We start from the raw sequence: 22,902 nt of genomic DNA, 5'->3' as shown, positions 1-22,902 counted from the left end.
CCAACTTGCATTCCCACCAACAATGTAGGAGGGATCCCCTTTCTCCACATCCTCTCCAACAATTGTTGCTTCTTGCCTTGTCTATTTTTGCCGTTCTAACTGGCGTAAGGTGGTATCTCAGTGTGGTTTTGATTTGAATTTCCCTGATGGCTAATGATTTTGAACATGTTTTCATGTGTCTATTAGCCATTTGTATGTCTTCATTGGAAAAGTGTCTGTTCATATCTTCTGCCCATTTTATGATTTGTTTATTTGTTTCTCGTGTATTGAGTTTGAGAAGTTCTTTGTAGATCTTGGATACCAGTCCTTTATCTGTAGTGTCATTTGCAAATATATTCTCCCATTCCGTGGGCTGCCTCTTAGTTTTTTTGACTGTTTCCTTGGCTGTGCAGAAGCTTTTTATCTTGATGAAGTCCCACAAGTTCATTTTATCTTTTGTTTCTCTTGCCTTTGGAGATGTGTCATGAAAAAGGTTGCTTTGGCTGATGCCGTAGAGGTTGCTGCTTATGTTCTCCTCTAGAATTTTGATGGATTCCTGTCTCACATCGAGGTCTTTCATCCATTTGGAGTTTATCTTTGTGTATGGGGTGAGAGATCGGTCAAGTTTCATTCTTTTGCATGTAGCTGTCCAATTTTCCCAGCACCATTTATTGAAGAGACTGTCTTTTTTCCACTGTATGTTTTTTCCTGCTTTATCAAAGATTAGTTGCCCAAAGAGCTGAGGGTCCATTTCTGGTTTCTCTATTCTGTTCCATTGGTCTGTGTGTCTGTTTTTGTGCCAGAACCATGCTGTCTTTGTTATCACAGCTTTATAGTACAACTCAAAATCCGGCATTGTGATGCCCCCAGCTTTGTTTTTCCTTTTCAACAGTTCCTTGGCGATTCGGGGCCTTTTCTGGTTCCGTACAAATTTAAGGACTATTTGTTCCAGTTGTTTGAAAAATGTCCTCTGTATTTTGATCGGGATAGCATTGAAAGTGTAGATTGCTCTGGGTAGCATGGACATTTTAACTGTGTTAATTCTTCCGATCCATGAGCATGGAGTATTTTTCCATCTTTTTATGACTTCCTCAATGTCTTTCAAGAGTGATTTATAGTTTCTAGAATATAGGTCCTTTACGTCTCTGGTTAATTCCAAGGTAACGTATGTTTTTTGGTGCTATTGTAAATGGGATGGATTCCCTAATTTCTCTTTCTTCAGTCTCATTATTCGTGTATAGAAATGCAACTGATTTCTGAGCATTGATTTTGTATCCCGCCACATTACTGAATTGCTCTATAACTTCGAATAGTTTGAGAGTGGATTCTTTTGGGTTTTCCATATAGAGTATCATGTCATCTGCGAAGAGAGACATTTTGACTTCTTCCTTGCTGATTTGGGTACCTTTTATCCCTCTTTGTTGTCTGATTGCTGTTGCAAGGACTTCTAGTACTATGTTGATGTTGCCATGTATTTTATTTCTACATATGTTGTAATTCTCTGACTACATTATTTTTTTTTTGCTTTAGATAGTCAATTATCTTTTGAAGAGATTTAAATAAGGAGAAAAATGTCTTCCATATTTAGTCACATAGTAATCACTTCCAGTAGTCTTTTTGTTTTTTGTGTTGACCAGTAATTCTCCACTTGAGAAATTTTTCCACCTCCAGGGGACAACTGATAGTATGTAGAGACTTTGGTGGTCACAACTGGGGAAGGGGGAGTGTTGTTGACATCTAGTGGGTAGAGGCCAGGGATGCTGCAAAGTAGCCTATAGTCAACAGAAATCCTCCACAATAGACTATTTTCTGTTTCAAAGATAAGTAGTGCTACAGTAAAGAAACCCGAATATATAACCAGATTTCCAGCTGGTATCATTTTCTTTCTACCTGAAGGACTCACTTTAACATTACTTGTATGCAGTTGAACAGGTGATGAATCATTTCAGTTTATGTATTTCTGGAAAAACTTTGTTTCATCACTGTTTTTGAAGGCTATTTTTATTGGTACAGACTCTAGGTTGACCATTTCTTTCTTTCTTTATGTTCTTTTTTCTTTGCTTTTCTATACATTAAAGATGCTCCTAACATAATATAAAAAAATATTATTAAAAAAATAAAAAAATAAAAATATTGGGATTTTTACTAAATTAAAAAAAATAAAGATGCTCCTACGCTTTTAGCTTGCATTGTTTTTGACAAGAACTTGGCTGTAGTTCTTATCTTTGTTCCTCTGTACATTGTCCTATAACTCACCAATGAGTTATAAATCTATTTGCTCTATACATTTTATTTTGGATTGTTTCTATCACTGTGCCTTCAAGTTTACTGTTTTTGTTTTCTGAAATGTCTTATCTGTTGTTAATCCCATCCAATGTATTTATAATATAATACACTGTGAAGTATGTCCCTAGAAGTATTATTAAGACTTTTATTATAGTATTAATATCTCTATTTAATATGCTCAATCTTTCTCTACCTCCTTTAACATATGGAATATAGTTATACTAACATTTTGTCCTTATTTATCTATTGTTTTTACCATTTGTGTCATTTCTAAGTTTTGATTGTGTGAAATTTCATCTTAATATTATCATATTATATAGCTCTTTTGCTTGGCTGGTATTTTTTTAATAGATAAATATGATGTAAATTTTACTGTGTTTAGTGCTGGATATTTTTGCATCCTTATAAACATTCTTGAGCTGTATTCTCAGTGTACTAAAGTTACTTGGAAACAGTCTGAACCCTACATCTTCTATATTTTTATCTTTGTTAAGTAGGATTCTAGTAGCATTTAGTGTAGAATTTTCCCTAATACTAGCAAAAATGTCATTCTGAAAACTCTTTCAATACTCATCTAAAATCATGGATGCCAGAAGAAAGTAAAAAAAAAAAAAAATTTTTTTTTTCAATTGTGAAAGAAGAAAACTGTCAACCTAGAATTTTATATCCTGGAAAACTGTCCTTTAAGAATACAGGGAAAATAAATATATTCTCAAAGAATGAAAATCTAGAAGATTTTATTGTTAGAAGGCCTATCCTTAAATATTGACCAGAGGAAGTTCTTCAAACAAAGAGAAAATTTTTAAAAAGTCTTGGATCATGTGGAAGGAGGAATGAACAACAGAATGAGGAGCCATATGGATACATAAAATAGATGATTTTTTCTCAAAGTTTTTATAAATCTTATTTCATGATTGAAACAGAAATTTTAAAACTATCTGTTATTTTTGTTTTGTTTTGTTTTAATGATTTTTTATTATATTATGTTAGTCACCATACAGTACATCCCCGGTTTCCGATGTAAGGCTCGATGACTCATTAGTTGCGTACAACACCCAGTGCACCATGCAATACGTGCCCTCCTTACTACCCATCACCGGTCTATCCCATTCCCCCACCCAATAAAACTATCTGTTATTAAGGACAATGATATTTTAAAGTGTGGGAGGGCAAAAGGACCTAAATGGAGGTAAGATTTCACCCAGTTAAAGAGATATGATGTTGATACCAGTATCATCACCAGACTGTGATATCACATATGTGTATTTTAAAAACAAGAATGACCACTACCAAAACTATACAGAGAGATAAATGAAAAACACTATAAATAAATTGAGATATGTTTCTGAAAAAAATAAAAGTATAACTTATAGAATGTAAACTTATAGAAAGGAGAAACAGGAACAAAGACCAAAGAAATATTCAACAAATAATAAAATGGCAGACTTAATCTTTAACATATCAATAATCACTATAATGTATATGGACTAACTGCAGTAATAAAAAATCAGACATTTGTAGAGTGGATGTGGAGTGTTATTCAAGGCTAGTTCAGCTTTAGAAAATCAATTAAGACATTTCACCATACTGGGGCGCCTGGGTGGCGCAGTCATTAAGCGTCTGCTTTCGGCTCAGGGCGTGATCCCGGCATTCTAGGATCGAGCCCCACATCAAGCTCCTCCGCTGGAAGCCTGCTTCTTCCTCTCCCACTCCTCCTGCTTGTGTTCCCTCTCTTGCTGGCTTTCTCTCTCTCTGTCAAATAAATAAATAAAATCTTAAAAAAAAAAAAAGACATTTCACCATACTAACAAGCTAAAGAACAATCATCTGATCATGTCAACTGATGCAAAAAAAACCCAAACCAAACCAAAACAAAACAAAACAAAAAACAGAAAAAAAAAACCACCCACATTTAACAAAATGTAATACCATTCATGATTTTTAAAAATATTCGTGGCAGAAGATATTACCTCATCTTGATAAAAAGCATGAATATGAAACACCAATAATTAACATCATACTTAGTGGTGACCTAATGCTTTCCTCCAAAGGTCATAAGCAAGGCAAGGACAACTGTTCTCACCACTCTTATTCTACCTAATACTGGCAATACTTTCCACTGTAACAAGACAAGAGAAAGAAACAAAGGACATTCAGATCAGTAAAGAAGAAACTAAAATGTCTCTATTTGAAGATGAATGATTGCCTATGTAGAAAATCTCAAGGAATTTGTGCACACACATAAACTTCCATAATAAGTGAATTTGGCAAGTTTGTAGGGCATAAGATCAAAACACATTTCTCTGTACTAGCAATGAACACATGGAAATCCAAATTAAAAATAAATACCATTTATAATTGCCCCGAAGAAAATGAAATACTAAAGCATACATCAAACAAAACATGTACAGGGTCTGTATCTTACATATTAAAAAATACTGATGAAAGAAATCAAAGGAGATTTAAATAAGTGAAAAACCATACTACGTTAATGGATTAGTCAACTCAACATAGTAAGATGCTATTTCTCCCCAATTCGTCCTTGGGTTTAACGCAATTCCTATCAAAATCTCAGCAAGATTTTTTGCAGATATAGGCAAACTTATTCTAAGATTTATGTAGAAAAGCAAAGGCTCTTGAATAGCTAAAATAATATTGACAAAGAAAAATAAGTAGGCAGAATAACTATCCAGTACCAAATAGGAGTTGGTGGAGGGGTAGACACCTACATACATGGAGCAGAATAGAGAACTTAGAAATGGAACTGCAAATATACACAACTTATTTTTGAAGGTAGAAAAGCAACTCAATGGAGGAAACATAGACTTTTTAAAAAATTGCTTGAACAATTAGACAGCCATAGGCCATAGAAAAGTGTCTTGACTTAAGTCTCACACCTTGTACAAGATTTAACTTAAAACGGATTATGGACTTAATGTAATACATGAAATTACAGAACTTCTTTATAGGAGAAAATCTTTAGAATCTAGGTATAGACAAAGAGTTCTTAGACTTGACAATAAAAGCTCAATTCATAAAAGAAAAAAATTGATTTATTGGTCCTTATCAAAATTAAAACCTTTTGCCCTTCAAAATCTCGTATGAAGAGGATAAAAAACCTAACTATAGCCTGTTAGAAAATATTTGCAAACTGCATATCCCACAAAGGACTAGTAACTAGGATATAAAAAGAACTTTCACAACTCAACAGTAAAAAAGCAAACAATCCGATTAGAAAATGGACTAAAACACGAATAGCCATTTTACTGAAGATGATATTATAAATGGAAAATGAGCATATTAATGGATGTTCAGCATTATTAGCCATTAGGTAAACACAATTAAAATAATGAGCTGTCTTTACACGCCTATCAGAAAGGCTAACATTAAAAGTAGTGATAATATCAAATGCTGGTGAGGATGTGAGTCATAAATGCATTGTTGTGGAAATGTAAAATGGTGCACCCACTCTGGAAATGAGTTCCATGGTTTTGTTTTTCTTTTAAAGCTAAGTAGGCAATTACCATACAACTCAGCAATTGAAATTTTCAGCAGTTATCTCAGAGGAATGAAAAAATGTTCATACAAAGAGCTGTACATAAAAATTCATATTTCCTTTACGCTTTGAATAGCCCCAGACTGCAAACGGCCCTCATTTCCTTCAATAAGGCTATGGTTATTGGCACATGTATCTCATGGAAAACTCCTCCTCAATAAAATAAACAAACCACAAGTACCCAAAAGAACTTGGATGAATGTCCAGGTAATTATGCTGAATGAAAAAAGCCAATCTAAAACGTTACACACTGTATGATTCCATCTATATAAACATTTTTACATGACACAATTTTGGAAATAGAGAAAAGATGAGTTGTTTTAGTGGCTAGGTACGGAGGGAGAGGACAGGAGGAGGCAGGTGTGGCTATTACACGGCCACAGCTGAGATCCTGGTGTGATGTCTGTTCAGTATTTTGACTGTGGTGGTGGAAACAGGGACCCTCACATGTGATAAAATTGTATAAAACTAAACACACACGTGTGAATGAGTATGAGTAAAATTGGCTACGTTTGTGGTAATTTGTTATGGAAGCAATAGAAAACCAACATGATACAATATGATTCTGCATGAAGTTAAGAACTGGTGAAAATCATCTGAAGGCAAGCGGAACAGTGCGTGTCCGTGTGGATGGGCAGGGATTGGGCAGGAACAAGCATGACAGAATGCTCCGGTGTGACGGAAACACTTTTTATCTTGACAGAGCCTTGGGTTACACAGATGTATGCATTTGTCAAAACTTATCAAACTGTACACTTGAGATCTGTGCATTTCAGAAAATGTAAATTATACCTCAGCAAAAAAAATGATCTCATTATAATTTGAAAATTGGATGAAATGTTCTGAATATTTTGTAGCTAAATTAAGTCTGGTAGAATTATTTCTCTAACTCATAATGGATATTGAATTCAAATTTAAGTGCTTTCACTCAATTGTTAATATTTGTGTAATAATTTTGTAGTACCAAACTATTTAAATGAGAACTAGGTGGTGGTGAGGACCAAGGGCCTGCTCGGACTTGATTTGTGGTTCTTCGATGTCTGGGCTCTTGGCTTTCAGCGAGTTACTTAGCTTCTCTGAGCCTTGATTTCTACCTGGAGCAAAGTGAGTCTTAGTGCTGACTTTGCAAATTTATTGCGAGGGGAAAGGAAAACATACGCAAAGCACTTACTATATAATAGGTCTTCAATAGGCTGGATGGCTCTTGTTATTTCAAATCATAGACATTTCTGACATTTATGTATGACATAAAAATTAATTAATCTAGTGAAAATCTAATGGGGAGTAATAGGTGAGTAAGAACTCTTATCCTTAGGATTGTATTGTCTCCTCATCTTAAGATACCATCTAGTAGTGGGAATGTCTTATGGTCAACTGTAGACTTTCATAGGCAATGGGATTCCCACTCAATCCATTTTGGGAGTTGCAAGTAGTCATGAAACCAGAGTGTTAGGTGAAATGCCTACATGACTCCCAGTTAACAATGGGGTCGTTCAAATAAAACATGTCACCGCTGCTGGAAATAACATATACTGGGACTCTGAGAGGAGACAATTGGATGTCCAGTGCTGTTATAAAACAACTCAGCCGTCTATGTGTGAAAAGAAGGAGATATACTTTGCTGCTTGAGACCCCCACCTGTTGCAGCATAGACTGGTAGGTGGGTCCCGTACCCTCAGTCCTCAAGAGTGGTCTCTCAGCAAAGCCCCACTGGAATTGGGCCATTCTCAACTGCAAAGCCAGCCAGCAGGAACCTGTTACCTGTTTGTCTGACATAGCTTGGCAAGGTCACTGTGTTGTCATCAAACAGGAATATGACTTGCTAACTCCAACCAATATTTTATGTTATTCCAATTGTATGGAAATACATCCTAATGTCTAAAACACCTGACTTCTTTATCCCTCAAGGAGGGCCCATCCTTTATGAACGTCTTGGACTTTCACCAAGCCCACCCCTCTCAGAGGCACAGATATTCGTTTGCAAACTCCCCACTTAACAAATATGCTGAATTGGAGAATTAAAATAAAAGGATCAGGGTAGAGAATTTTTCCCTCTATGTGAAACCAGGACTATGAGAGAATAAACAATGGCCATTTCATGTACCGTTAATTAGCTACAGAATGAGGCACCTACCGCAGATGTGTCTGTGGGTCGGTCTCAGCACCGGTTTCCAGACTTCGATCAGCGTGTGACTCACAGTTAGTGAGAGAAACACCGTCGAGGCCACACAAGAGAAACATAAATATTATGTGCCACTTGGTATCATAATTAACTGCATGCTTCAAATAGTTCTTTCATGTCTGCTTCCACAATAGGTAATATAATTTACCGTTAATAGGATTAAAATGTCTTTTTTTTTAAATAAAAAAGGTAAATACTTCAGTGGTTTAAACTGTTTTCTATTTGTTTTGTACTGATACACATTTTACCGCAGGCAATCTCTTTATACCCTGCGGAAGAAAATAATGAGGAAAATTGGAGATAATTTATGCGGTCCAGAAGCAAAAGCTTTTCAGAATTATTATTTTTGCTTCCACTCCATAATAAAGCAGTCTCTTCGCGTGAAGCGTTGGGGGAACGCCATCCCGACTCCCTGGCCGAGGTGCAATTTTAGAGATCTGAGATAAAGGAAGAAACACACCCCATCATCGCGTGAAGACAGGAAGTTTACCCTGGAGAATTATTGCTAGCAGTTCAGAAACCTCCAAACAGGAGAGCACCCATGTTCAGGCTACTTCTCAAAACTGATAATTGAGAGAAAGGGAGTCCTGCTTAGATTTTTTTTAAAGGCCGTTCCATTTTCTCTCTCCCATGGCGGGCTCAACACACTGTCACACAGGCTGACACAAACCAGCGTAGGTTAGGAAACTCATTACAACTCTGAACTTGTGCAATGTTCCAACGGGTCAGAAATTAAAACCCATAACCTGTGGCATGATATCTCCAGAAGAGCCAAGTTTTAATTTTATCTGCAAAGAATGAACCATTGTTTAACGAGACAGATGTCTGAATGTAAGATGCTGTGCGATGGAACGTGTGTAAACACCGATAACTCCTAGAAGGGGATGGCTGTGCTGGGTGGAGAGGGAGAGGATTTAATTACAGATCTCGGGAGAACGGTAGGGGTAAGCCAGCCCACTCCCCTCTTCTTGCAGAAGACTTGCTCAAGGTCACCCAGCCACCAAATGGCAGAGCCAGGTGTAGCACCCCAGTCTGCAGACATCCGCTCTGGTGCTTTTCCCATGACATGGTACCGAGTCCAAGTGTCTCTTTGGAAGTGATCTCGTCTTTCCAGTCCTTACAGCCAAGCGGAATTTGGCATCAACCTGTGGATGTGCTCACTTCGCCGCCGATCTATCTATTGACGTTTCATTAGGGAGCCATGTGCATTTGCCAAGGATGAATGAGTTCATTAGCACTGAGACTAATAAACTTTAAAAAGTTAATAATGTGAATATGTTTGATTTGGAATTATGCACACAGGCATTAGGAGTCACAAAAAAAATGGCTTGCTTCACATGCCTAGCTTTCTAATATCAGCGGTGTGGCAGACTTGGATTTTCTGAAATCTCAGGCTAACCGTCATTCTCAAGGAATACATATTGTACCCCACAGTTCCTCTTCCCGGCTGGGTCTCCAAAACAACCAAAATTAACAACAAAGATGAGTGATAACACAACAAAACGGCGCGTTTGATCTCAACTGTCATTTTCTTCCCCCATTGTTTTGGTTTATATTCTTATTGGACTCTACCCCTTATTCTGTTTCTTGATTTATTTAGTGAGGGATCGGGGGAGGGGTGGTGGTGATGGAGTTTCCATCTAAACAGCTCAGGAGGGATGTTCATGGTTGGAAACTTGATCCTATTGACTTGGCCTCACTCGGAGACTCTTTTGAAGGGTAGGCAGAGCGATCCCGAACCAGCACACTTTCCCCGACTCGGGTAAACCCCGAATGATTTGGTAGCGACTATGGCTCTGGGTTGACAATGTTCCCTAAACATGTCGGATCTTCCCTGCTCTGCTGTTAACACCTGGGTGGTGGGAGCAGCCCCATGAGGCAACTAAGCGAACCCCATGGGATTTCGTGTGGGGAACATGGAGGGGAGGCTTGGGACATGGGGCTGTCCTCAAGACCAGCACAGGCTCTATTTGCTCTCCCAGGGCCTGCTGACTGTGCCCCCCTGCCACTTCTAACCTGGCACGCGACTCTTCCCAGGGGGAGCCCACGTGGGCTCTGACGTCAAGCGAATTGGAGCACTACCAGCTACCGGCAATGGACCAGCAGCAAGTGTCTAGAGTTCTTAGAGCCTCTGTTTCCTCACCTGTAAAACGAGGGGAATGTTACTACCTGCCTCAGGGAGTGGAATTGTGTGCAGGAGGAGAGACAGTTTATCTGAAGCATATGCCACTGGTGCTGGGTCTATGGAAAACACTCAATAGATTATTATTATTATTATCACTCCCATCATCACAACCACCAGGAGCCTCTTAATTTTTCTGCATCCAGACTCTTGCCCTTCTGTTCTCCCAGTGTACCGTTGCTGAGCTTAATTCACCTAGAGCACTCTGGATGAATTTTGTTTCGTCACTTTGCTGCTGTAAGATTTACTCAGGCTGCCCATTGTGATGTGATGAAGTGTAGACGCGCTCGTCTGGTCTGACCTTGTGCGGTGCGTGGAAATACGCTGCAGGTGCACACCAGTTGCCACTCATTCATTCGTTCGTTTCAACAGGGGAACGACGTATCAAACGGGGACCGGGGACCTGCCAGGTCCTGTATCCTACCGATGCCCTGATTCCATAGAGTATTTCTGCTGCGGAGTTAAATAAATGACTTATGACGATTTTGCATTTGCACCCCCTGCCCAGCCACCTCACCCAGCTCTGTGCCTTCTTGCCCTCCATCCACTGTCTCCCTGGGCTTTCTCCTCCCAGCTCCTGTGGGGAGGCAGGTGGGGGATGGGAGGGTGACACTGGTGGTGACCCTGAGGCCCCCTCCTGCAAGGCTCCCTGAGGCACAGGCCAGGAGCCCGTGTCCTCTCCTCATCCCTCCAAACCTTGCTATAGTAACATAGGAACAGCTCTGCCAGTTCCAAGACCTCGGGCGCCGCACCATCCTGTTTATCTGCTGGTCCCTATACCTCATCAAGTCGTCGCCAGGCTGAACTGTTGCCATGGAAACTGTCTTGGGTGTGGCCTCTGTTTCCCACCTCACCACCCCATCCCCAGGAGCCTCTCTTGTATGTCCCCCTCTTTCAGAGAAACTTTCACCATTTTTCTGTCCGTTCTCTGCCTTGACCGGGACTCAGCTCAAGCTGTGACTCGTGGTGAGATATTCCCCGCACAGGCCTCCCATGCGTCTTTGAACCACGGCAGTTCCGCATCTATATTCTCACCCACAGTCGATCAAATACAGCTCCACGGCATCTGACACGACTCAGTGCTCTGACTTTGCTATCGGATAGTTAACGTTCACATGCTCATGTGTTAGCTCTGCTACACGATGGTGAGCTCCCGGAGGCCAGCATCCGTGTCCTCTCGTCACTCACTTTTTCACCGATCTGTAATTATTAAGCGCCATCTGTTGTCCTATACTATGCTGGTCACGGGAACACAGCTTCCCACACAATGATGCAATTTCTGCCCTGTGCGTCTTCTGTGCTGGGAGGGAGTCAGACATTGGATTGTCGATTATAATGCAGTAGGATGACCATTTTGGCAGATATGAAAGCAAATAAGAGGGTGCTCTGAGTGAGCCTTAAGGAACTAATGCAGAAGAGACCTGAAGGGTAAGGACAAATCTGTAGGTCCTGGGGAAAATGAGACCTTCCAGGCAGACATATGGGCAAAGGCCAAGGGGGTGTGAAAAGAGCAGGGAGTTTCTAGGAAACTGAGAACATACATGATAGAGGGCTGCAGGGAAGTTATGCGGAGACTGGTGAAGACAGCGGTGGGAGGAAACGAGCGGTTGGGTGAGCCTCCTCAGCCCAGTGCAGCGAGGGCAATGGGAACCCCGGGAACCCATGGGAAGGCGCGCACAGGGAGGGGCATGATCATATTTGCGTTGGGAGACAGATGGCTGCACCGTGGAAAGCGAATTGCAAGGGCGAAGGGCAGAGGAGCCCCTGTGATGCTTTCTGAAGCAGGACTAAGATAGTGATGGTGGCCTGGCCTCAGGCAATGGCGGTGACATTGCAGCGAAGCGGATGGAGCCCAGAGCCATTTCCAAAGGAGAAGAAATAGGTCTGACTCTCTGGATGACTGATGAGACCCACCGGGTGGGGGAGAGGGTGCCTCAGAAGAGATTCCAAGGTTTACAGCTTGGACAACCAGGTGGAAATGCCAGGTGATGAGATACGGAACCCCGGAGAAGAAGGCTTCAGGAATGAAATGGTTAGTTCAGTTTTTGGACATGTTGAATTTGTGGTGCCTGTGAGACTTCGAAGCATAGGTAACCAGCAGGCGGATGGATAAATGCGTGTGACGCTCAGTGCAGAGTCTGAAGTAGAATTTATCAGCATAGATTAAATGATGTAGAAAATGTCACTGTATTAACAGCTGTCCCCAGAAGGCTCCCAAGAAAGGTGCTGGGTTTATTTAGAAAGATTTCCTTGAGAGGCCCCCATGGGTTCCACATGAAAGGCTGGAAGAAGCTGGTCATGAGCAGAGCTGTCCCCAAGGTGGAGGAGGCAACGTGCATTGCATCCTGGCCCTCCCCTTGGGAGGTGACCCTTTCAGGTTACCCATATCTGCACACGTAGTTCTACTGGGGTTTGGAGAAAACACTCATCAAGGGGCAGTGCGTTGCACCCACATTGTTTGCTGTCTAACTGAAGCACCAGAAGGATGGTAGCCAGAGAGAAGCATGAAGGAGGAAGGTGGGAAATTGCAGAAATCTTTGGGTGGGCTTGGACTCCAGGTGAAATTGGGCCATGTGGCCCCAGCCCATTCTCATTATTGAGCTCAACCATGGGCTGAGAGCTTTTATTCAGACCGAGGAGAAAGCAGTGAGTGAAGCAGACGGGCTCCCCACCCACATGGAGCCTGCATTCTAATGGAAGGTGTATCTATGGCTGTGTAACTAGTTATCAAAATCTTAGCAGCTCAGAGCAAAACCCATTTATTGTCTAAGTGTCTGTGGGTCAGGAGTCTGGGCACCTGTTAGCTGTGCTCTCTGCTCAGTGTCTCACAGGCTGAAATCCAAGTGTTGTCCAGCTTATGTTCTCATCTGGGGCTTGAGGTCCTCTTCCAGGGTCCTCCTGATTGCTGGGAAAATTGAGCTCTGCAGGCTCCTTAGGTCCTCGACACCTGGCTTCCTCCCAACATGGCAGCCCACCTCTTCAAACCCTGCAGGGAAATCTCTGTCCGGTCTGCTACGGCAGGCATGGCTATCCCACCACTTTGTCAGCATAACCAATGAAGGAGTGACCATCCCCCTGCGTTTCGAGGTCTCTCTCGTCCAGGGAGGGCATCACAGGTATGTGTACATCGGGGTGGGGACCTTGGGGACCAGTTCAAGAATGGGCCTGCCACAGGAGGATTAAAAACAACAGAAGAATAAACAACAACTATGTAATATTTCAGCCCAGGAAGCCAATGAAGGGGGGTAAAGGGAGAGTGTCGTGGGATGAGAGGCTAGAGGAGGTGCATCCTGGCAGACGCCTGAAGGAAGAGGGGAAGTGAGTTTTCATGTGGGATATCCAGGGAGAACCTTCCAGGAAGAAGAAACACAAAAGCAGTCGAGTGGGAGGCAGCTTGAGCTTCCTTAGGGATTGCTGAAGCCACGGGCATCATCACGCAGGGAGCACGCAGGGAGTGCGAAGCGCAGAAGGGCTCCGAGCCAGAGAAATGCCCAGACTGAAGAAGGGATGGGAGAGGAAGGAGAACACCAGGCAGCAGTAGACAAGCAGAGAGCAGGTATGCTGTGACGTTTGCAGTGCGCATGGAGAAGGAGGAGACGAACTGCATTCACTGAAGAGCTGACATCCGCACACAAAGACTGGAAGATGCCTATCAGACCCAGAACATTCAAGTAATTGGTTCTTCCTATGAACAGCAGCGGAGCGGCAGGGTAGCTGAGGACTAAGACCGGTACCGCTGATCCTTATTATTCATGGATTCTGTGTTTGCAAATGTTTTCCACATTTTTGTGGGGTTTCTGTGCAGTAATTTTGTTGTTTAAAATGCCCCCTCCGATGGCCCCCAAACAGTGCGTAAGCGCTGTCTGCTGTTCCTAAGGGTGTCCGCGCTGAGCTGTGTTAGGTGAGCATTGTGGAGACACGAGTGACAGTGCTGGTGGCCGCGAGTTCAATGTTAATGAACCAACAATACATAACATACATTACATAAGGCATTTTAAACAGAAACACACATAAAACAAGGCTATGTAAGGGCTGGTGGATGAAATGCTGTGACGGGAGAGTTGCAGGAACCTAAGCCCGTGTTTCTCCTAGAAGCTCCAGGTGTCGCTCGCTCAGCTTCCAAGGTGACTCTAGAAAACAGTATATAGACTTCATAGGACCACCAAGAATAATGAGCATCAACTCTGTCTTGTGTTCTCTATATTGTCTGGTAGGTTCCACATATTGGTGTTTAAGAAAGTTTTCACCTAGTAAGGGGAGCGTGGACTAGCAGCGGCATCCACACGTCGCCTCCAGGCTCCGTTCAGTGCGGAGAACTTCAGAACGGGGTGGAAAGGGAAGAAGGGGGAGGGTGGCCTACCGGAGCAGGGTGTGGGGCCAGGGGACCTCCTTTCAGATCCCCACTCTATCACTTAGATCTCTTGCTCTCTGGCAGATATCTAATCTTTCTGTGACTCCGTTCTCTTGGCCGTAGCATGGGGAAGGTGGTAGCATTTACTCCTCAGCCTGCGGTAAGGATTAGGGGAGAAGTGGTATGGGCACACTTAATCCACGCCTGCATGTAGTAAGGATTAATAAAAGCCATTGCAATTTACACCAGGTTCTCAGAAGAACGGAGGGGTGGGTCTGCACAAAAGGGAAAGGCCGTCCCTGGGTGTCTGTGGCGGGGAATCCAGTTCAGCCGTGCAGGGAGGAGATGGAGATTCGGAGCAGATGCTCTGGGCAAGAGGAAGATCACATAATGAGCTTATGCTTCACCTTCCCTGGATCTCCTAGGAGCCAGGAGACCACCAGGCAGATGCGATTGGAGGAACACGTGAAACCGACGTTCACAACAGTCATTCAAAATGAAAACATGGCCCCTAGCCTCACTCTCCTATAAGAAAGTATTTAATAAAGGAACCTGCTTTCCTTGCTTTTGAAGGCTTTAATGTTGTCTTTCCTACCTGGAAACATTATCTTACCTGGTAACCAGGAACTCTCAACTTCGTATTGATCTATGGCCAATGAAGAAAATGAAGGGCGTCGTTCCTTTCCGTATTGACCAGCAACTCTCCTCAAATAAAACAATTTGTTCTGCAATTGACTATGTGCTCAGCATATAATCAGGTTTTTTTCCTTTTAAAGAATAAGTGTAATGTGATCAGAGATTGACAAAAACTTTTGTTTTACTGGGTCCCTTCCTGGTGGAAATGTAATTTAATGGGAACCACACAAATCTCTAGCAGAGGTGTGTAGCCAGTGTTACTACAGTATTTTTTTAAAAGGATTTTTTTCATATTGCCTGGGATCCTCTGTTGATCTAATTTCAGAAGACTCCAGAACCATAGCTCAGCTCCCGTACAGAAATGGCTGAGGCTTCAGAATCTACAAAGGCTGAAACAGTTGTTATACACCCCTGGATTTCCGTTTACCGAAATGGGTGTGCCAATGCTATTAAAATATTGGTGCTAGAGTCCCAGTACTTATCAACTTCAGTGTGCTTAAGAATCATCTGGAGAGTTTGTTCAAACAAAGCTTCCCGGGCCTCACAAGCAGAAATTCTGATTCAGGGGGTGTGGGTGGGACCTGAGAACATGCATGTCTCACAAGCTTGCGGATGCTGCTGGTCCAGGCCACACTTCGAATTGCAGTGTGTCAGGGCAAGTGGTCTCAGGGGGAAGAGCTCACCTCCACCTTCTTTACCAATGTATCAGGACCGCCCGCTCATGCCTGGTGCATGTGGGACCCCCATTCATTCTTGTGGAGAGACTGTAAAAGGAGCGATCTGAATCAACAAACTTGTGGTGATCAAATCAGCCAAGAAGCCTGACCAGAAGGACCAGAAGCTATTGTTCCGGATGTTTCTGGTGCACGTGCCGATCCTCTGCTTTACTCTGTGCACGTGTGTATGTGTGTGCGTGTGCGTGTGCGTGTGCACCCATGCTGGCAGAGCTGCAGTCAGAAAGGCAGAAATCAGATGTTGGCAACCTTCTCAAGCACTGAATCACTGATTTTGCTGTTTTCCCCCTTCTATTTTTCATTTCGCTTGGGGGCTCTTACACAGTAAACACAGTTACAAGGTTTCAAACCTCAGTGCCTGACATGTTAATTCATAATCTGCCATAATCAGCACCTTCCTAAGAATAACGTTTGCAGACTTCATGCATGGAGTTGGGAGATAATTTGCATCTTTTGTGTTTGCTGGTTAATAGACCTGGGTCGGTCCTGAAGAAATACCACAGGGTCCGGCTCCCGCAGGAAGGGGGAACCACGGTATGATGCGGTACACAGCATGGCCAACTGGCAGAAAGCCAGGAAATTTACTAGCCAGTGGGAAGAGGCTGGTTTCCTTTCAAGACAGCTTTGGATGGAACATCTTTTCTAAGAGTCTCATCTGATTATAAAGTGAGACTACAGAGAAATCTATTTCCCTTAAGCACTGTGTATATTATGTATGTAGCATTGCAAAGAATCTTGCCAAATGAATAGGGAGAGAGATTTTGGAGGAAAAGGGGCCAATGGTTACAGACAACCTCCCGGCTATTCTTTTACTCTGTATTTTTCGATGTTAGACACGGCTTGATTATGGCTATGCGTTTCCATCCTTGTCTGCACGGCTGTGGAATTCCCATTTTGGTATTTCTTGTGTCTGTGATGTCCTGGCTGCTCACTGGCTGTGTTCCGTATTATAAAATGCAAATGCAGTCCAAGTGCAATAGAGAACAAAGGCCATTTTGATGGAAATAGTTTAGGAGACTCCTCGGGTGTACTGACATTAACTCCACCGTTCACAACACACACACCTTTCCCACAGGAGGCGGTCGGTCAAGGATAACCATTCTGCATTTTGCCGACAGAAACCTGGTCAGTGGGCTTCTTGGTTTGCTTAAGTCACACTTAGGCCAAGTTCAATCCTGCTTTAAGAGTCGGGTGCGTGTGGCTTCTCCCTCCCTTGACCCTTTCACATGCTGTGTTGCAGGGTCCTGGAGACAGCAAGGGCATATGATGACAAAGAGCTTGGAGAAGAGAAGACTTGGAAGTGAATCTCTGCTCCTCTGCGGACAGCTGGGCAGTGTTGGCCTGGGTCCAAGAAGCCGAAACTCTGTGTTGTAAAGAACACTACACCGTCTACACGGCATCGACTGCTATAAGGATTCCAAACTTCTTCATGAAACCAAAATATAGGAGGCTACCAAGACTGCAAAGCAAATAGGGGCAGGGCCTGGGATTTGGGTGGCCCTGCCTTTCATCGCTGGTGAGTCGGCTTTCTTCCTCAGTGCCCCTCACCTTTACGGGGGGTCTTCTGCCCTGCCACGGTCCGCCTCACAGGAGACGCGACAGCTCGCTATTCCCAAGCTTTACATAGCTCAGTCCAGACACACAGAGACTGATTTGACTTTTTCAGGCCCAAATCAAACACATTTCTGTGAAGGACTCATTGGTCAGCTTCCCCCTTACACTGAGCAGCTGTAGCTGGTGTCTGGGCCACATTGTAATGTGGCTACTCCCTCTGCCACCACACGGGCGGGGAGCACTCAGGCGACTCTTGACTGAAGGGTTGAGTGTAAGCCATGTCATGGGTGCCATGTTGTGAGGACTCGATGACCTTATAAGTACAGTGTTTTAAAACACCTCAAAAAACGGTGTCTTTTATTAAAAAGACTAGGTACTAGGAGGGTAAAGGAGAAGTGTTCGATAACCAAAAACAGAGCCAAATCTATGGCTTTAAAACTTGCAGACAGGTCTCTTCAATCTTTAACTTTATCTTTCCTGTGTCTTTGGTTCTTAACATTATGACTTTGACCTATCTCACTTACAGAGAAATTACAAAGAGGTAGATGTCGAGTTAGCTGAAAATTAAAGATTTTTCTGAGATTACCCAGTCCAGTTGTTAATAAATTTGCTGTCTGTGTCCATATGTAACAGTTTGTGGCTGAAATGTTCACTGATGAGACCCAAGGCAGGGCAGACTTGGTAGATTCGACTCTATTCTTCCTCATCATCCCTCCCATCTTCTCGCCTCCGTTCCATCTCCCCCTCCTGCCTGGGAGTGGACAGGCCTGTGAGAAGAGGGCTCATTGTGTAAGGTAGTCCAAGGACATCTAACTAGGAATAATGGGATGGAATTCAGCAAGGGACAATTTATGCTGAATTATAAGAGAAATTTCCTACCAGCGAGATCTATTAGACTGGAGAATAGGCTCCCAAGGGAAGTAAGTGCCATTGCTGGAGTCATTTAAGCTCTGGCGCAGGTCCATAAGTACAAATAAATTTGGTTGTCTCATTTTATTCCCCATTTGTGTGGAATCTGCATCACCACTGAAAAGTTAGGTAGAAAAGACATCAAATAATTGGCTTAAGGGAGGTCTGGCAAACTAGAAAGGATTTATCCCACATTTTCCCCACATTTTCCCCCTTGTGAAGTCTCATCAACTAATTCTAGGTTATTTCAGCAGGTGTCTCTGACATCTTCAATATGTGGGCCCTACAGCTCATTCTCCCTGACCGTACCACTTCCGGTGATGTCCAAAGGTCAACAAGCCAGAGTTAAGTGAGCTGAGAAAGAACAGAGTCTCTGATCCTGGCTGGTGATATGCCACCAACAGCACTGCTACTCTGAAATCTTCTGCTGTCTCTCTCCAAAGGCCACGACCTCTGCCTCTATCACTTGGAAACGGGTATAGGCAATGCATCCGGAATTTGGGTTCAGGAGTTGGGTTACAGAATATGGTTTCAACCACCTATGGCCATACCTAGCTGAAAAGTAGACTGGTAGGCAGCACAGTTTTTATTCTGGATAACCATATGCCTAAGCAAAAATTTAATTACTATAAAATAAAGGGACACTTACCGGTCTTCCAAAGGGTGATGGAGACACCATTTTTGTTTGACTGTTTGTTTATGTTGTCTGGAACCATCAGTTGGTAGGGTGGTTAAAACCATATTTTGTAATATTTCTAGCATAACTTAGCGGGGGAGTGGTATCAAATCATCAATCGTCACATTTTATAACATCATATAAAGTCGTTTTATCCCAGAGAACCAGAATTCTTCATGCTCATGAATTGCCAGACCAATTCTTTCAGTGCTTTGTAATGGTATTCTCAGATAAAAATGTGTTATCCTGTGCCTTGGCCATTTGGATACAGCTTTCCTTTCTGTATTTTACAACTTCTGTTTCAGGAGTGAGAGCTGGGATTTAACCAAGGAAGTACAAATATAATAGGAAGTACAAATCTGGCTTTCTAATAGTGGGTCTGCAGCTGCCGGAACTGTAAATACATCTGTTTTCGAGCTGTTTGGAACAACAAAGTATCCATTATGATGATTTGACATAAATTCTAGCATCTCCTTCTGGGGCTGGCAGATCATTTACAAAAACTCAGGTATCTGAGGCTATAAATTTGCTAGGCTTCAGTTAAATGAAACGTCATTTCAAAATATAGTTTCCTATTTTTTTGTTATTTAAACAAGCGTATTGAAGTCAACAAAATCTTAATTACAGGGATAAATGGTAGGTGTATTGGAGACATGGGTTATTGATGGACTCACTGCAAAATACCCAACATTATTTCCCAATAATCACATAGTAACCGCCTGGTAATTCCATCAAGCACAATGGTAACTGGGGCGTAGGTTGCACATAGGACAACACGGCAAATTGCTGGAGTCACTGCTGTAAAGTCCCCTTATGAAAGGAATGCATCCCCCAAGCTTGCTAGTGACAGAAGAGCGAGCGCGAGGAAGTGGTGAACTACACTCAAACCAGAAGTGACCTCGTAAAAGTGCTCGATAGCTCTAATCAGCAATTTTTTTATTTTAATAAAATATAGATTGATAGTGCTGTAGAGAAAAGATTGGCTTCCAGAAGACTGTATTTAAGGATTATTATTATCCCCAAGAGCCCTAGCGCTGTGTTGGGGTAGAAAGCTCATGAGTACGAAATCATGCACAACTGGGTTCAGATCCCAACTTCAGCTTAGCTCCGAGAGTGAAGCCCTCCGAGCATGTGAAATGGGGATAAGAATATCTAGAGTGCTATGAAGTTTCAACAGATAACAAATGTGCAGTATCCATCACATGGCAATTATTTCTCATACATGTAAATGTATCTTATACCTTATCGACGACTTGTTAATATTAAACAGTAATATCTTTAGTTCTTACTGCCAAGGAGCTGTCCATGGGAGTCGCGTAACAATTGTTATGATTTTGCCCAACCAGATGTTAAGCAGGAATTAATTCTTTCCACCAAGAGGCATTTAAAATATTGCTCCCCTTACCATAATACACAGATTCTGGGGGGGAACAAAGCAGGGAGAATAAGCAGAACCAAATACCAAGAGGGAGAGCTTCAGGGCTGGCCAAATGGAGGGAGGGGAAGAAAAGGTCTGTGGAGGCTTATTTATTGGGAATTGCAAATTTCTGCAGATGAAGAACCCACAGCAACTGACAAACAGTAAGGTGGAAGCAGCAATCCAAGGCTGGAACTGGGAGGAGGGGCTCATTAAGGTGTCTCCTAAAGTGAGGACAATTAAAGGGTTCTGGCTGGGATGGACGCGGTTATCATGATCTTAGTCTGGCTGGCTTAGGGGTCTCACAATCATGTGGTCAGGATAACGGTTCTTATGGTTTGTTGGCTATAATTATGATGAAGTCTTATGTATAAAAAATATACATGTTTCTAATTCCAGCAAAGGGCTTCAGTTATTCTTGATATATCCTGCTAGAGCCTGAATGTTTGTATCTCCTTCCTAAATTCATTTGTTGAAATTCTAACTCCCAAGGATAGTGTTTGGAGGTGGGGCCTTTGGGAAGTGATGAGGTCATGAGGGTGGAGCCCTCATGAATGGGGTTAGTGCCCTTATAAGAGAGGTCCAGAGAGCTCGCTCGTCCCTTCGACCATGTGAGGACACAGCAAGAAGTCTGTGACCCAGAAAAGAGCCCTGACCCACCGACTACACTGACATCCTGATCTCAGATTTCTAGCCTCCAGACTGTGAAATAAATTTTTGTAGCATGTAAACCACCCAATCTGCAGGACTTTGTTATAGCAGCCTGGATGGACTAAGGCAAATGCTTTTCTTATTTTTACAAAGTACAAAGTTGAGAAAGCCTCCAAGATGGGAAAGCTAGGATGGTAGCTCCCTTGTAGCTTTTTCCTTAACTGGGCTTGCTTCCACTGGAATGTGTTCTGTGGAGTGAGAAGCACCGTGCGAGCAACCACGGGTCCCAAAATGCAGACGATAAGAGTTCTCCTCCCTCACTGCTTAGGGGAAATGGCATAAGCATAAATTACGAAAATACTAGGAAGGATTTGTCACCATTTCCTCTTCCCAAAGTGCTCCTCTTACCATATTATCGTGGCCAGTGGCACTATCATCCTTATCATTGTCCCAGCAGGACTGAGGGCATTCCCATGGAACTGGCTTGGCTCCCATTCCCTCATAACCAAGAAAACATCAAGTCTGGTTGCTTTTACTTCTTCAAATATCTTCCTTCTGTTCCTTTTGTTCCATTGTCCTTAGTCCAGGGAGAAACCACCCTCACACGTCTCGGTGACTCTCACAGCAGCTGACTGGCCTCCATGCCTCCTGTTTTAGCCAACTCCAACAATTTATCCAGTGTCACCTTTATAAGAGGGAAGTCACATCATGATGTTCCCCAGTGAACAGCTCTCAGTCAGTGTGGCTTAGGAGTCCTGGATCATCCGACTTCTGGGCTGCAGCCAGGTAGACCTGCCATTCATGGAAAGTCTATTTGTCTGTCTCTCTCTCTCGCCTCTAAGCCTTCATACATGCGGTTACCTCCTGGATAATTCTAACAAATGTTTTTTGCTCTCCTCTTACAAGTGGCTTCTTCTGGAACTGTACCTGACTCCTGCAACATTAGGTTAGGACCCTCCCATACAATCCCTTTCCCTGTTTTATTTAGCCCAATCATCACACCTACTCTCTCTACGCCAATTATCCCACTATGCTGGTGCTCTCATTGGCTAGACTGTATGCTCACAGAGTCAAGTGCTGTGGTCATTTCCAGTGTTTACCATCACCTAGCATGGGGCATTGCCAATAATCAAAAGTGGTTGAATGAATGGGTGAATGGGCAAAGAAGCATTGGCAGTGCCCTAAGAGCAATGTGGATGAAATGCTAACCCAGCATAAGGATGACTATTTCCTGTTGGGGGTGAGGAGGAGTGGGCGTGCTGTGCCTTGTGGGTAGTATGGGGGGCAGACTCAGGGGTTTCGGTGAAATAGGAAGGGCGTGTTCAGTGGTCAGTCAGGAATGTGGAGATAGACAAGAGGTCTGGACTTGTGATGTCAGTGCTTGTTACGCTGGAGGGGATATTTAATGTCGCAGAGTGAGTGAAGTATTCACAGGCAGAAGGGAAGAAGGTCAACATCTAGTTGTGAAACACGTAAAGTCATCAGGTGGGAGGGGAGAGGGTGCAGAAGAAAAGACAAGAACAGAGAGTAAAAAGTGAGATGTGTGCGTGTTGTTGAAGCCAAGGGAAGAGGAGTGGTCAAGAATTCAGAACCTTCTATTAGTAGAGTGATCAGAAAACAGAGGGAGAAATACTGGAAGGGTGAAAGAGAAGGGGGAGGCTAAAAATACGGAGTCATTTTGAGATGGAGGGAAGGCTAGTACTACCTGTTATTACAGCACAGCTTTTCTTTCCGTAAAGTACCTTGACCACATTCAAGGCTGACGGGAGAGTACAAGGCTCTGAGAAGT

Source organism: Ursus arctos, unplaced genomic scaffold (assembly GCF_023065955.2).
Source record: "Ursus arctos isolate Adak ecotype North America unplaced genomic scaffold, UrsArc2.0 scaffold_17, whole genome shotgun sequence".
In the NCBI taxonomy this organism is placed as follows: Eukaryota; Metazoa; Chordata; class Mammalia; order Carnivora; family Ursidae; genus Ursus; species Ursus arctos.
Note: the sequence above shows the minus strand (reverse complement) of the source record.